The sequence below is a fragment of the Zootoca vivipara genome, chromosome 4 (genome assembly GCF_965207765.1).
Source record: "Zootoca vivipara chromosome 4, rZooViv2.hap1.1, whole genome shotgun sequence".
In the NCBI taxonomy this organism is placed as follows: Eukaryota; Metazoa; Chordata; class Lepidosauria; order Squamata; family Lacertidae; genus Zootoca; species Zootoca vivipara.
Window position 1 is genome coordinate 68,351,890 of NC_142587.1, and position 12,831 is coordinate 68,364,720.

General features: G+C 48.7%; 1 protein-coding gene and 1 long non-coding RNA gene across 2 annotated transcripts in view; both read left to right on the plus strand.

The window, feature by feature from the left end:
- LOC148685987 (uncharacterized) overlaps positions 1-11,761 on the plus strand; it is a 39,803-nt gene extending 28,042 nt beyond the window's left edge. The window contains exons 2-5 of the long non-coding RNA XR_015949859.1: positions 2,553-2,636; positions 3,523-3,609; positions 6,106-6,245; positions 11,660-11,761. This is a non-coding gene — a long non-coding RNA (uncharacterized LOC148685987). The remainder of the gene's footprint in view (positions 1-2,552; positions 2,637-3,522; positions 3,610-6,105; positions 6,246-11,659) is intronic.
- CD47 (CD47 molecule) overlaps positions 1-12,831 on the plus strand; it is a 636,578-nt gene that overhangs the window by 548,660 nt on the left and 75,087 nt on the right. The window lies entirely within an intron of this gene.

A 12,831-nucleotide genomic window follows, 5' to 3' on the forward strand; every position in this document is an offset into this window, starting at 1 on the left:
TGTACCATTAGGCAGAATGAGGCAGTTGCCTCAGGTAGCAGGTGCTTAGGTGTGTAGAGATGGGTAGACCACACAAGCTGCACTGCACCTTCTCAGTTAGTCTGCTGCCCTCTTAGCAGGATTGAAATATCAGCCAATAGCCAGTCCAGCCCAGCTTCTGTATGTGGAATTATGTGTTTGGAGGGAGCATCTTGTCATTTACTTGGTGGGCAGAAAGTCCTTTAGTATCAAAGGCTACTGTCTTCTGATCCAGACATTGGTCAGAAGTTTCCTCAAGCAGCAAGGTATCCCTCCTTGTTTCCTCCACCTGCTTACTCACCCAGATTACCACCCCTTGAACAGTTGACTGTCTCTGGCTGATGGCTGCCACAGCATAGGGAAACCCTTTTTCCTGGAGTGCCAATGGTATGTTGGCTTGTTGCTGTTTAGTCATTTAGTTGTGTCCGACTCTTTGTGACCCCATGGACCAGACCAGGCACTCCTGTCTTCCACTGCCTCCCGCAGTTTGGTCAAACTCATGTTGGTAGCTTTGAGAACACTGTTGGCTACTGGTGGCTAAATCAGAATTTTCTTTCTTCAAGCACCTGCTTTTCAGGAATTGGTTACCTTCTTAATATCTCCAAGGGGTAAAAGATTTATCTTACTCATCCTTACTGCCTTAACACTGCTGCTTTCCTTTCTATGTAAGTACATAATTAGCATACTTTGCAGCTAATGTCACGTGTTTTGCTTAAATGCCAATAGCATATCCAAAAAGAGATGGCAGGATCCACCTTCCATTTACCCCTTTCATCTCTCTTTGATTTCCCGGGATGAGTTACAGCTGTCACCCATTGAGAGCAAAGACACTGTTTTGTTCTCCCTGAATAAGTGAGTTCCAGCACTTGGAACAGAAGCATAGGCTAACATGTGTCCCTTGGACACCCTGGACAATTCCCTTTCCCAGCTGCAATTCTCTGCTCCTTTCCCAACTAATCCTCATTTGCTTGTGGAAGAGCCCTGTGATGGAAGTTTCTTTTCTGAGCAGGTTGAGTCATTGAGTGGCCACGCCCCCTGCCAGCAAACACTTAACTTACAACAGCTCCTGATTGGCCAGCATTCCAAGGGAGGCAGTTGGAGTGGAGGGAGGGAGGGGGGAAGAGGAATTCGGTCTGTGAGTTGGATTCTGTCAGGTGGTAGAGCTGAGAAGAGCCGAGAACTCTCAGTATATGCTCTAAGGTTCTGAATCGCAGAACTCTGTTAAAATATACCGTACAAGACACAATCCCACAAGCTGTTTACCGGGGGGGGGGGGGGGGAGGGTCCTCAGAGGGGATACTCTGACAGGAAAGGGCAGTGCTGATTCCAAGGCCAAGGAGGATTTGAGGATCTGTAAGGAAACAGTCCAGTTAAAATCCCAAGTTCCTGAAATGTGTGTGGAGAAGTCTAATATGGAAGATCTGTAAAAGAAAGTAACCTTAAGCCTGAACAGCATACAGCCTATAAATTGAAACAGTATATGTTTTAATAAAAAGCAACAGCATCACACAGTGAATAACCTCACTGTTTGTTCCATTTCTGTGGAAGAAGAACCAAAACTCATTGTTTACACCTGTTATAATAAAGTTTGTTTGCAACCTGTTTCCCCAAAAGAAAAACCCACTGTCGCTCGTGATTCCTCCATTGGGGGAATTCACCTGAGGGAAGGTAAACTGAGGGCTAGGGCAGCAGTGCCAGGGAGAGAGAGAGTGCCATTGCCTTGCCGCAGCCCCCATTCCTGATCCTCGCCACCCTGACCACTGCTAGGGCTCCAGTACTTGAAGGAAAGTGCTTGGGAAAAACAGAATGCAAAGGATAAGGCCATTGCCAAAGTGGGTGGGTCCAGAGCCTACCTAAATATGGAGATATATGCAGGGCTATTTTCAGTAGAAATTCATCAGGGCTCAGTTCCAGCCCCTCTCAGGTGGGTACCACTTCCATTTTAAGAGAACAAGGGAGGCATTCATGCTGAATTCCAGTGCCTCTTTTTCTAGAAAAATAGCATTGGACACTTGAACACATGACCTATTTGCCTAGCTAATTTGTTCTTAAAGGGCACTCCAAAGTAAGCAAAGCTCGGGGGAGGGAACCAAATGATCCAAGAATTTGCATATTTTAAGCATGAGGCAGGGCATGAGGCAGCTTGGCAAATGCAAGTGTGTAGGACAAAGAGGACAGCTGTATCTAGACAACCAAAAACCTAAAGCTCTCAAAGGAAGGCCAACCATCTGATGACAGAAGCAACAGCCACCTGAACAGGACTTCAGACCACCAGGGCAGCCAGAATCAAGACATAGGAAACCTCAATATAAGGGCTGGGAGCAGAAAATATTAATAGAAGTCGTATCCATGTTTTTGTTGATTTGATTTTTTTAATTCACCCATCTCCTTAAGGTCCCGGGACATGTTACAAGTCGGCATTTAAAATTCTATATTAAAAGCAGTTTGAAACTAAGTATCCCCTCCCCCAGGTCATCAGACTAGTGTGCTAGAACACAATTTATTCATTTCTTTTCTACCTTCTTCCTTCTTAGATCAGAAGGAAATAAATAGAAGATCAGTGGTTATGATTCGAAGCATTGTTGTTGGGATTGATTCAAAGTATGAGAACTTGAATGGTAAGCATTTTATATACAAATCCTCACTTTTGCTAGAACATGTTTAATTTAAACAGACTTCAATTCCTGTAGTTCAATTTGGGATTCATATTGAGTGAGCAATACATATATTCAATGAAACTCATCACCCAGCAGAGTTTATCAATTTTTCATTGCTCAGCAGGAAGAAAAGCAGATGGTTATGATTCTCACACCTCCCCACTAGAAATGCTGTCCTCTCCCAGCACACTGCAATTCACAATGTTTGTGCTAGTGCAAGATTTTAGCATTACACAAGGGAACTTTGCTCCCACTTCTCCCTGGATGCCATCACAAAAACTGCTCTCTAGGGTGGGGGGAAACTTCAGAACAGATGGGGAAGAGAGGGAAAGGGGCTGAAGATTGCATTGCACAAGGAGAAATCCTTGCAGTGACATAACGTCCTGCTTAGCTCTCTGTGGAATGCAACTCAGAATTCATCAGAAAAAGAGTTTGGGTGCCTGTATTTTCTTAGATCTCACAAAGTATAATTAAAACTGCAAATTATTGTTTGTATATTTGGCTTTACTGTGGAACTCAAGGCGGAAATTGGTTTGTGACCCTGTGATTCCCAGCAGAAAAGGAGGACATAGGAGGGGAACGTTAGAGATACTTTCATGAGCCACTTTTAATATGAGAATAAGGTAGTGGATCGCATGGGTCTCTGGTCTGATCAAGCTGCAGGATTCTTCTGAGGCTTTTCATTGGTGATCTCAGCCACAGAGAATCAAGTCTGTCCTCATAATCATAAGAACCCCATCCTGAATCTCTGCTTCTTGTTTAGCCTGAAATGTTTGGAAATGGTTTCTTAATATTTGCAGATTGTTATTTCAGATATTCCTGCCTTAAACTGTTTCAAATCTTTTAGACTTCCAAATACTCGCTGTAGCTCAAAACCTATCAGAGAAAATGCTGGATCTTGCCAACAAAAATGATCAACTGCAAAAGAAACTTGGTAAGATACCCTATGATGCTGAAGAATTATAGTGCAGTGGGAAGCTGCCCTTAGTCTGCACCAGCTGAATGCCCCTTCTCCAACTGAAAACTCTTAGAGCCAGAGCAGAGTGCTGCCCTCCTTTGCAGGTCAGCTAAAAGACATGTCCTTTATTATATTCACACATGGAAGAGAGATTCTTGAACAGCACATCTGAGGCAACTTCTGTCAACTTGATCAGAGAGACTGCTGGGCAGTGGGGTGATTGGTGCAACAGCAAAATCTCACTCCTGTTCCACAAGCCCATCATCAGAAAGAAGCCCTCAAGCTCATTCACATAGTGAATTGGCTCATTGGCATGTGGGATAAAATACCTGCAGACCATAACAACTCTCACTCTACCCACAGGCCTGTTTTGGTGCCACGGTAAGTACCAAGAACGCCAAAGCTAGGTCAGGATAGGGTCATCCATTTATCTGCACAGGTCTCTAAGGTGGGCTCTCCTTCACTGGAAACACTTCCTTTATAGGTAAAGAGATTATAAAGATGTTTATAAAGCTTTTTATGCGAAAGCAGAGAAAGGGAAGGAGTTCTGCAATATTCTATGATTGGATATCATGTATTAAATCATAACACAGCTGCTCAGAATCCTGAGTCCGGACTCAAGTTCAGGCAAACACAGACCACAGAATACATAACACCATTCCCCCTTAGGCATGAACACTCATCCCTGTCAACACAAATATTCATCAAAGTGGTGTGGGCAGTGCCTCACTTGCTGAGATTGGTGAAGCTCGTCCCCTTGTGTTGTTGGGGAGCCCGATGGAGCTGGAGCTGGTGTCATTGCCTCTACAGTGTTTGGCGTTGAAGTGTTTGGGCCCTGTTTCTCAGACATATGTTGGGCTGTAGTGTTCTCCTCATGTACATCCACCTCTGAGTCAGGCTGAACGTTCACCTTGTCCCTGTGCTCTGGCATGGTAGCAGTGGTTGGCACTGTGGCATCGGACAGGCACCAGCATATTTGGTCCACATGCCAGCAGTGGACCTGAACATTCGGTGTGGCACCCTTGTCGCCCTGGTAACAGCAGTGGAGATCAAGGCAGGATGATCCCCATCGTTCCAGATGTAGACAGGGTCATCAGGTGTGAAGGACCTGGGGGCTGCTGGAGCCCCCCGGCCAGCAGGCCGATCAGATGCAAGATTGGGGTGCAGCCAGGAATGGCTCTACCATTAGGCAGAATGAGGCAGTTGCCTCAGGTAGCAGGTGCTGGGGTGTGTAGAGATGGGTAGACCACACAAGCTGCACTGCACCTTCTCAGTTAGTCTGCTGCCCCATCAGCAGGATCGAAATCTCAGCCAATGGCCAGCCCAGCCCAGCTTCTGTTTGTGGAATTATGTGTTTGGAGGGAGCATCTTGTCATTTACTTGGTGGGCAGAAAGTCCTTTAGTATCAAAGGCTACTGTCTTCTGATCCAGACATTGGTCAGAAGTTTCCTCAAGCAGCAAGGTACCCCCCCCCCCGTTTCCTATACTTGCTGCTTACCCACCCAGATTACCACCCCTTGAACACTTGACTGTCTCCGGAAGCTGATGGCTGCCCTTTTTCCTGGAGTGCCAATGGTATGTTGGCTTGTTGCTGTTTAGTCATTTAGTTGTGTCCGAATTTTTGTGACCCCATGGACCAGAGCACGCCAGGCACTCCCGTCTTCCACTGCTTCCCGCAGTTTGGTCAAGCCCATGTTGGTAGCTTTGAGAACACTGGTGTCAAGGAAAAAAACAACTACAAGACATTCAGAAGACATCTGTTCAGGGAAGTTTTTAATGGTTGGACTCCAATTGTGTGTTATTTTGTTGGAATTTGCCCAGAGTGGCTGAGGAAAACCCAGTTAGATGGGTATCATTGTCGTCATCATCATTATTCAGTTGTTCCACAGCTCGGCCAAAGCTCGGCAGGAGCACCACCCATTTTCATATCAGCTGGGAAATCCCCCAGAGCCATTTGGAGGCCCACTGGATCCATCTTGTCAGCTCAGGCAGGGAGACTGCTGGGCAGCAAAGCAGGTGGTAAATCAGTAGAATCCCTCATCTGTCCCAGTTGCCCAATGCCATGAACAGACACTCTAGATTCCCCTCGCTCCTCCTCTGCAACTGGACAGAGAGCCTGGAGAGAAAAAGAGAATTTTGATAAACCACAACTACTCCCCCTCCCCAACCTTCACGTCTACCCTAATTGTGACCTAAGTATCCAGGTGGAAACAAGTAGGTTCTTGATTGCACTCCCTGTTCCAGCTATGCCCCCCAGGTATTTCCTGCATCATCATGAAGGGGTTGAAGAGTTAATGTTATTCTTGTTTTAAGATTTCTGAGCTTCCTAGATGAGTATATGCTATCATGTGCCCTGAGAAATGAACTTAACAAAAATATTTGAAATCTGTACAGAAATACAAGGTGGTTCCCCTTAAATTCCCTATCTTGTTTTCTTTTTCTCTTCTTCCTCCATATCTGCTTGACTCAAAGACACCATGAAAAATGGTTTGGTTTTGTATGCTGATGCGCGCTATTGGTTTTCTGACGTGCTACTATCATGGATGGATTCCAAAAGAAGGTGTGAGAGTGAAGGCGCCGAGCTTGTTTCTATACAAAATAAGAAAGAACATGTGAGCATCAAAGCTAAGTATAGGGGAGGTAGGGGATCTCCTTGAGTCAAAGGGCTCCTATCATCACTATCCATTTAAGAATGTCCTATCCACCTGTATGCAGGCAATACTGCAACTCCATCAGTCAAGCCAAGGGGTGGGTGGGGCTTGTAGAGAAACTGCTACAATCTGAGGCTAACTAAGGTTTCTTGGAGCCACTGAGCTTTAATAGAATGAAGCTGGCAATCAGGAAGAAGGTCGAGGAGGAGGAGGAGGAGGAGGAGGAGGAGGAGGAGTCTCTCTATATATATAAATGTAAAAAAGGTGAAACTGTGGGCTCCACTTTTCTCGGTAACCGCTTGACCGCTTATCCTGGAATTTGGGCACAATGGTCCATGCCACTATCTGAGTGTTTGTGCAACCTCGGATTGCTCACATCTCATACCTGCACAGCTAAAAACCTGCTTTTCCACAAACTAAAACAGTGCCTTCAAGTGGTGTTATTCCCACAGCTCCTCCTCCACCACCTCCTCCCTCCCTGTGGAGTTTAGCCCCCACCCACGAACCCCACCACGAGATCCAACACTCATGATGTCATCAACCGAGCAACTGAAACCACTAAGGTGGCCATTACCAGACAACCCACAGAGCCAGGCCGGAGCCAAGGAATGGAGATCCAGCGCGGAGGCCTCGGGTCACATTTAAATACTAGCCCAAGCCAAGGCCTCGCCTCTACTTCAAAGCCTACAAACTAGGGCTCTGCTCTACTTTACAGCCCTCAAGGGTCTGAAGGGGGACTCTGAGGGTCCATTTCACAGACTAAACCACAGGGGGGGCTACAAGGGGGTCTGAAGTGGGACTCTGAGAGCCCATTTAGGGCCTACAGGGGAATCTGAAGGGGGACTCTGAGGGCCATTTAGGGCCTTCAGGGGAGTCTAAAGGGGGACTCTGAGGGCCCATTTCACAGACTGAGCCACAGTGGGGCCTACAGGGGAGTCTGAAATGGGACTCTGAGGGCCCATTTCACAGACTAAGCCACAGCTTAAAGTAGTTCTCTGGGTCCCAGGGCGCATCATCACCCCCCGATCCTTCTCTTTATCCAAACGGACCTCTTCACCCTGGCTTTGGCCTTTGCCCAAACACACCTCTCCCCACCTTCCTCAACACAAAATACTCCTCAATTATACCTACAATAAAAACCATAAAAATAAAAAAACGTTACAAACAACACATTAAAAAAATAAAATACAACCCATCCTTCTTTCCAAAAAATTACACCAAAAATAAAAAACCAAAAAACACACAACAACACACAAATCATACAATACCCACCAAAATAAATGACAATCCCAAAAATAAAATTGAACAATAACTTCTGCTTCTCATGTTCTTATTTCAAAATAATAATAATCTAAATATATAAAAATGTTCATGATGCGTGTGCAGGGGCCAATGTATGGCGATACAGGGGGGAGGGGACAACACCCCCCGGGGACAACAGAGGGCTTAGACAAAAGTAAATACAGTGGTACCTCTACTTATGAATGTAATGCGTTCTGAGCGCACATTTGTAAGTCGAAAAAAAATGTAAGTCGAATCCCATAGGAATGCATTGGGAGAAAAAAATCGTAAGTAGAAGCAACCCTATCTAAAAATTTGTAAGTAGAAAAAATCCTATCTAAACCACATCCAAGATGGCAGACAGAGCTCCATTCGTAAGTAGAAACATTCGTAAGTAGAGTTATTCGTAAGTAGAGGTACCACTGTACTGGGAAATAGAATAGAGAAACTGACAATTCCTTCTCCAAGGGTGGGGGCCAAGGTATGGAGATACTGGGGGGAGAGGCCAACACTCCCCAGGGACAACAGAAAGCTCAGACAAAAGTGCATGATGGGAAATAGAACCTAGAAGCTGACAGTTACTTTTCCAAGGGTGGGGGCCAAAGTATGGAGATACAGGGGGAGGGGCCAACACTCCCCGGGGACAACAGAGGGAAGGGTATCAGGGGTGTGCCGCAGGAGTGGGGAGAGGAGGGGGCGGGATGCATCATGGATCGGGACAGGGTGGGGGAATCACAGAAAAGAACCACAGCAACGCGTGGCAGGGTCAGCTAGTAGTAGATACTTCAGGGGAATCTATCCCTTGGATTTCCAGTAGATAGTTCCACTGCTCTTTGAGAAGTACTGAGTGCTTAGAAAAAAGGCTTCCCTCACCACCCTAACCCTCTGGCATGAGGGTCTTATGGAGATGACTGTAGAGGAGCTTGCAAAGTACAGTGGTGCCTCACTTAATGAATGCCCTGTAAGATGAATTCGCTAGACGGAGGTTGCCTCGTAAGACAACGAGGTTTTCTATGGCTGCCGCTTCGTCTTGCGAAGCGTGGCCATAGAAAAATGAACTTCCAACCGCAAAGTCTACCATGCAGCAAAAAATTGCCAGGGCTTTTTGCCGTCTGCCCCCGCTGCGGACTGGCTCCCCTTCTTCCGGCCACCGCCAAGCCAGTCCCAGAGCCGAATTGCGGTGTGGCGGGGGCTTTTCGACGTTTGCCTTCCCGAGATAAGGGGAAGGCAAACGGACGAAAAGCCCCCCCCCCGCGCGCTGCAATTCGGCTCCGTCCCCCGGGCACTTCAGCTTGGGGAAGCAGGCAGGGAGATGGCAGGAAGTTGTGGGCTGTTGCCGTCTCCCTGCCTGCTTCCCCAAGCTGAAGCACCCGGGGGATGGAGCCGAATTGCGGCGTGGGGGGGGGTTTCCACCGTTTGCCTTCCCCAAGCTGCGCTCCATGTCGGGGGAGACCACAAAGTCTACCATGTAGAAGGCAAGCAGCTGTGTGCCAGGCAGCGGGGGGGAAGCAGCCCCCGCACCACCGCACTTCGGCTCCATCCCCCGGAGCCGAAGCTCGACGGTGCAGGGGCTTTTCGCTTTCACACTGCTCCGCTTTGGCTCCAGGGGACGGAGCCAAAGCGTGGCAGTGTGAAAGCCCCCGCACAGCCGCGGGCTTTTTGCCGCCTGCCTTCCCCTTGGCTTCCCCTTGGCTTTGGGAAGGCAGGCGGCAAAAAGCCCCTGCACTGCCATAGTTTGGCTCTGTCGTGCGGGGGGGTGGTAGAAGCGAAGGACCGATCCAATCCTCCGCTTCTCCCTCCGCCCGCCCGACAGAGCCAAATGGCTCAAGCCCCGTAGGGTCCCCTCTGTGTGACAGGTGGGATGGGGGAAAGCACAGGATCTTTCCTCCGCTTCCCCCCATCCCGCCTGACACATGTGGGATTGGCGGGCGCTGCTTGGGGAAGGCAGACAGGCAGGGAGATAGCAACAGCCCGGGAAGCTGCGGGCTGTTGCCATCTCCCTGCCTGCTTCCGCGAGCTGAAGAGCCCGGGGGACGGAGCCGAATTGCGGCGCCGAGGGGGGGGGGGTTCACCATTTGCCTTCCCTTCTTCCCGCTGCTGCCAAGCCAGACCCCGAGCTGAAGTATGGCGCGGCGGGAGTTTTCGCCATCTGCCTCCCCCTGGGGGGAAGGCAAACGGCGAAAAGCCCCTGCTGCGGACTGGCTTGGCGATGGCGGGAAGAAGGGGAGGAATTCTTCCCCTTCTTCCCGCCACCGCCAAGCCAGTCCCGGAGCCGAATTGCGGCGAGGCGGGGGCTCTTCGCCGTTTGCCTCCCCCTTAGCTCGGAGAAGGCAAACGGCGAACCTCCCCCCCCCCGTGCGCTTCAGCTCGGGGAAGAAGGCAGGGAGATGGCAGGAAGCTGCAGGAAGCGCCCGGGGTGGGGGTTCGCCGTTTGCCTTCCCCGAGCTGCGCTCCATGTCAGGGAGGCAGGTGGGAGGCGGCAGCAGGAGAAGCTCTTCTCCCGCCGCCGCCTCTCACCACACACAGCCGGCATGGAGTGCAACTTTGGAGGTCTCCGAAGCTGCGCTCCATTTTGGGGGAGGCAGGCAAGGCGGTGGGCAAGACGTTGGGGGAGGCAGGCATGGTTGCTCCTTGTCAGGGAGGCAGGCGGGAGGCGGCAGAGGGAGAAGCTCTTCCCCCGCTGCCGCCTCTCGCAGCGCAAAGCCGGCATGGAGCGCAGTTTCGGAGGTCTCCAAAACTGCGCGCCATGTTGGGGGAGGCAGGCGAGAGGAGGCAGCGGGAGAAGCTCTTCCCCTGTCGCTGCCTCTCACAGCGCAAAGCCAGCATTGAGCACAGTTTCGGAGGTCTCCGAAACTGCGCTCCATGTCTGGGGAGGCAGGCGGGAGGAGGCAGCGGGAGAAGCTCTTCCCCCACCGCCTCTTGCAGCGCAAAGCCGGCATGGAGCGCAACTTCGGAGGTCTCCAAAGCTGCGCTCGATGTCGGGGGAGGAAGGCGGGAGGCGGCAGCGGGAGAAGCTCTTCCCCCACCGCCGCCTCTCGCAGCGCAAAGCCTGCATGGAGTGCAGTTTCGGAGACCTCTGAAACTGCGCTCCATGTCGGGGGAGGCAGGCGGGAGGCGGCAGCGGGAGAAGCTCTTCCCCCACCGCCGCCTCTCGCAGCACAAAGCCGGCATGGAGCACAACTTTGGAGGTCTCCGAAGCTGCACTCCATGTCGGGGGAGGCAGGCAAGGCGGTGGCTGGGAGAAGAGAGCTTCCCCCCGCCGCCTTGCACACAGCCGGCATCGGACGGGGCTTCGGAGACCTTCTCCGAAGCCCCATCGCATGCCGCCGCCAGTCCCCCAGAGCCTATAGGAACGCATTGATTAAGTTTCAACGCATTCCTATGGGAAACTGGGACTCGCTAGATGAAAAATTCGTTACACGAATTGACCCGTGGAATGAATTAATTTCGTCTAGCGAGGCACCACTGTATATCCCTCTCTCAGCCCCTTAGCCCAGGTAGAGGGGTTACTGGGTGCTACAGGGCACAGACATGGATAGCTCTGGAACCAACAGACAAGAATAGATACAGAAATTGGAGTATTTGCCACACAGGGTCACTGTCCCACTAGATGGTTCCAAGAACAACTGTTTTATGGCACAGTCATTTACAGTATCTGGAAATTTGAACTGTGTCATGACTGGACATATGTAGCCAGTCTCGGTGAGGGCAGGTGAAGTTACCCTTCACTACAATATTTCCTCTTCGGGATGCTTCCTTGATTCCATCATCAGCATCCTTCATCAGCATCATCTTGGATCAGGGGGACAATAGCACATCCTCAGTACAAAATTATTCTTGGTCCTTGATGGAACCATACTTGGAATACTATGTATAGTTTTGACCACTGCTTCCTCCAAAAATATGGATTTTGCCTTCAAAGGTGACACCAGCGTCTTTTGAAATGTGTTTGTTTTATGCCTGTTGAATGTTTGTAAAAGGCTGTAGTAACTCAGAGAAAGGGATATTGTCTAGAAATGCTTTGAGAGAAGTGCCTTGCTCCTCATTCCTACTGAAGATTTTCTGTTTTTTCTTTCTCCCCACCTCTACCCTAGGATTTTTTGATGAAAGAAGCAAAAGCCCGAGGAAAGTTTTTTTGGATTGGACAGTATAAAGACAAGCAAGGGAAATGGAAAATCCTGCCAGACATTACACCTTTAGACTAGTAAGTTTTTGAATAAACATTTGCTAATGGCATGCATTCCAAAAAGTTGCAGATTCTGTTTACATAATTGCTCCTTTCCCTCTCCAAATATATTTTGCCATGCATTTTCTCTACTACCAAAGATCTCCATATGTACTCCTCTATATCTTTGTCCAGGTGAGTGACTGCTGCTTCTCACTAGGTTGGAGAGGCAGGAAGGCTACCGTGGGTTGTTCACAGACCACCACTGTTAAATGTGATCTTAGACTAGATCAAAGCCAGATCCAACCCAAACATCTCATGGGAGTATAAAACACCTTCTATACCATTATAACTAATATCACTTTAATAGAGTCATGGAGAGTTAAAAATGGGGGAGTTCTAGAATACATTTATCACAGAATTTTAGTGCTGTGTAGTGGGACTTGATTCAGTATACAATGGACACTTTATCAACTATTGATCTTTATCAACTATTGATAGTTGATTACAGAATACTTAGAACCATCATATAACATTTAGATAAGAGATATATATGTGAGAGATATCATATCATTTCAATCAACTCTATAATAGATTTGTGGTTATAGATTATATAGATTATCTTTTAATAGATTATCTTTTTATTTCAGTTGTAGACATAGCTATTTTTGTTTCTGTATAGTGTCATTGCTATCCTCATGCATGGGGTGGGTGATGGATGTGAGACAAGGTGGATAAAGGTGGATGCAAATCTAAGAAGTTTTTAATTTGCTCAGAACAATCACTACTGTGCTAACTTTGCTATGAGTGAGTAAGGATCTCTCTTCCCAAACTCTCTCTCCAACACCCACAATGATACAGAGCAGATCTGAGGAGGATGTGGTTGAATAGGGAAAGGAGAGAGGGGCAGTTCTGTTGCAGAAATGGAAATCCTGGCAATAGCAGAAGTACTGCATTGGATACTGCCCAAAATAAATTGACTGAAGGTTCTTGTGTGTACCACTGAGCCTTCCAAAGTGACACCCTGTCAGGGGACAATGGGAGGACAGTGCGGTTACGCCTGAACCTGAACATTGCCCTGAAGGCGGTTTTGAAGCTCTC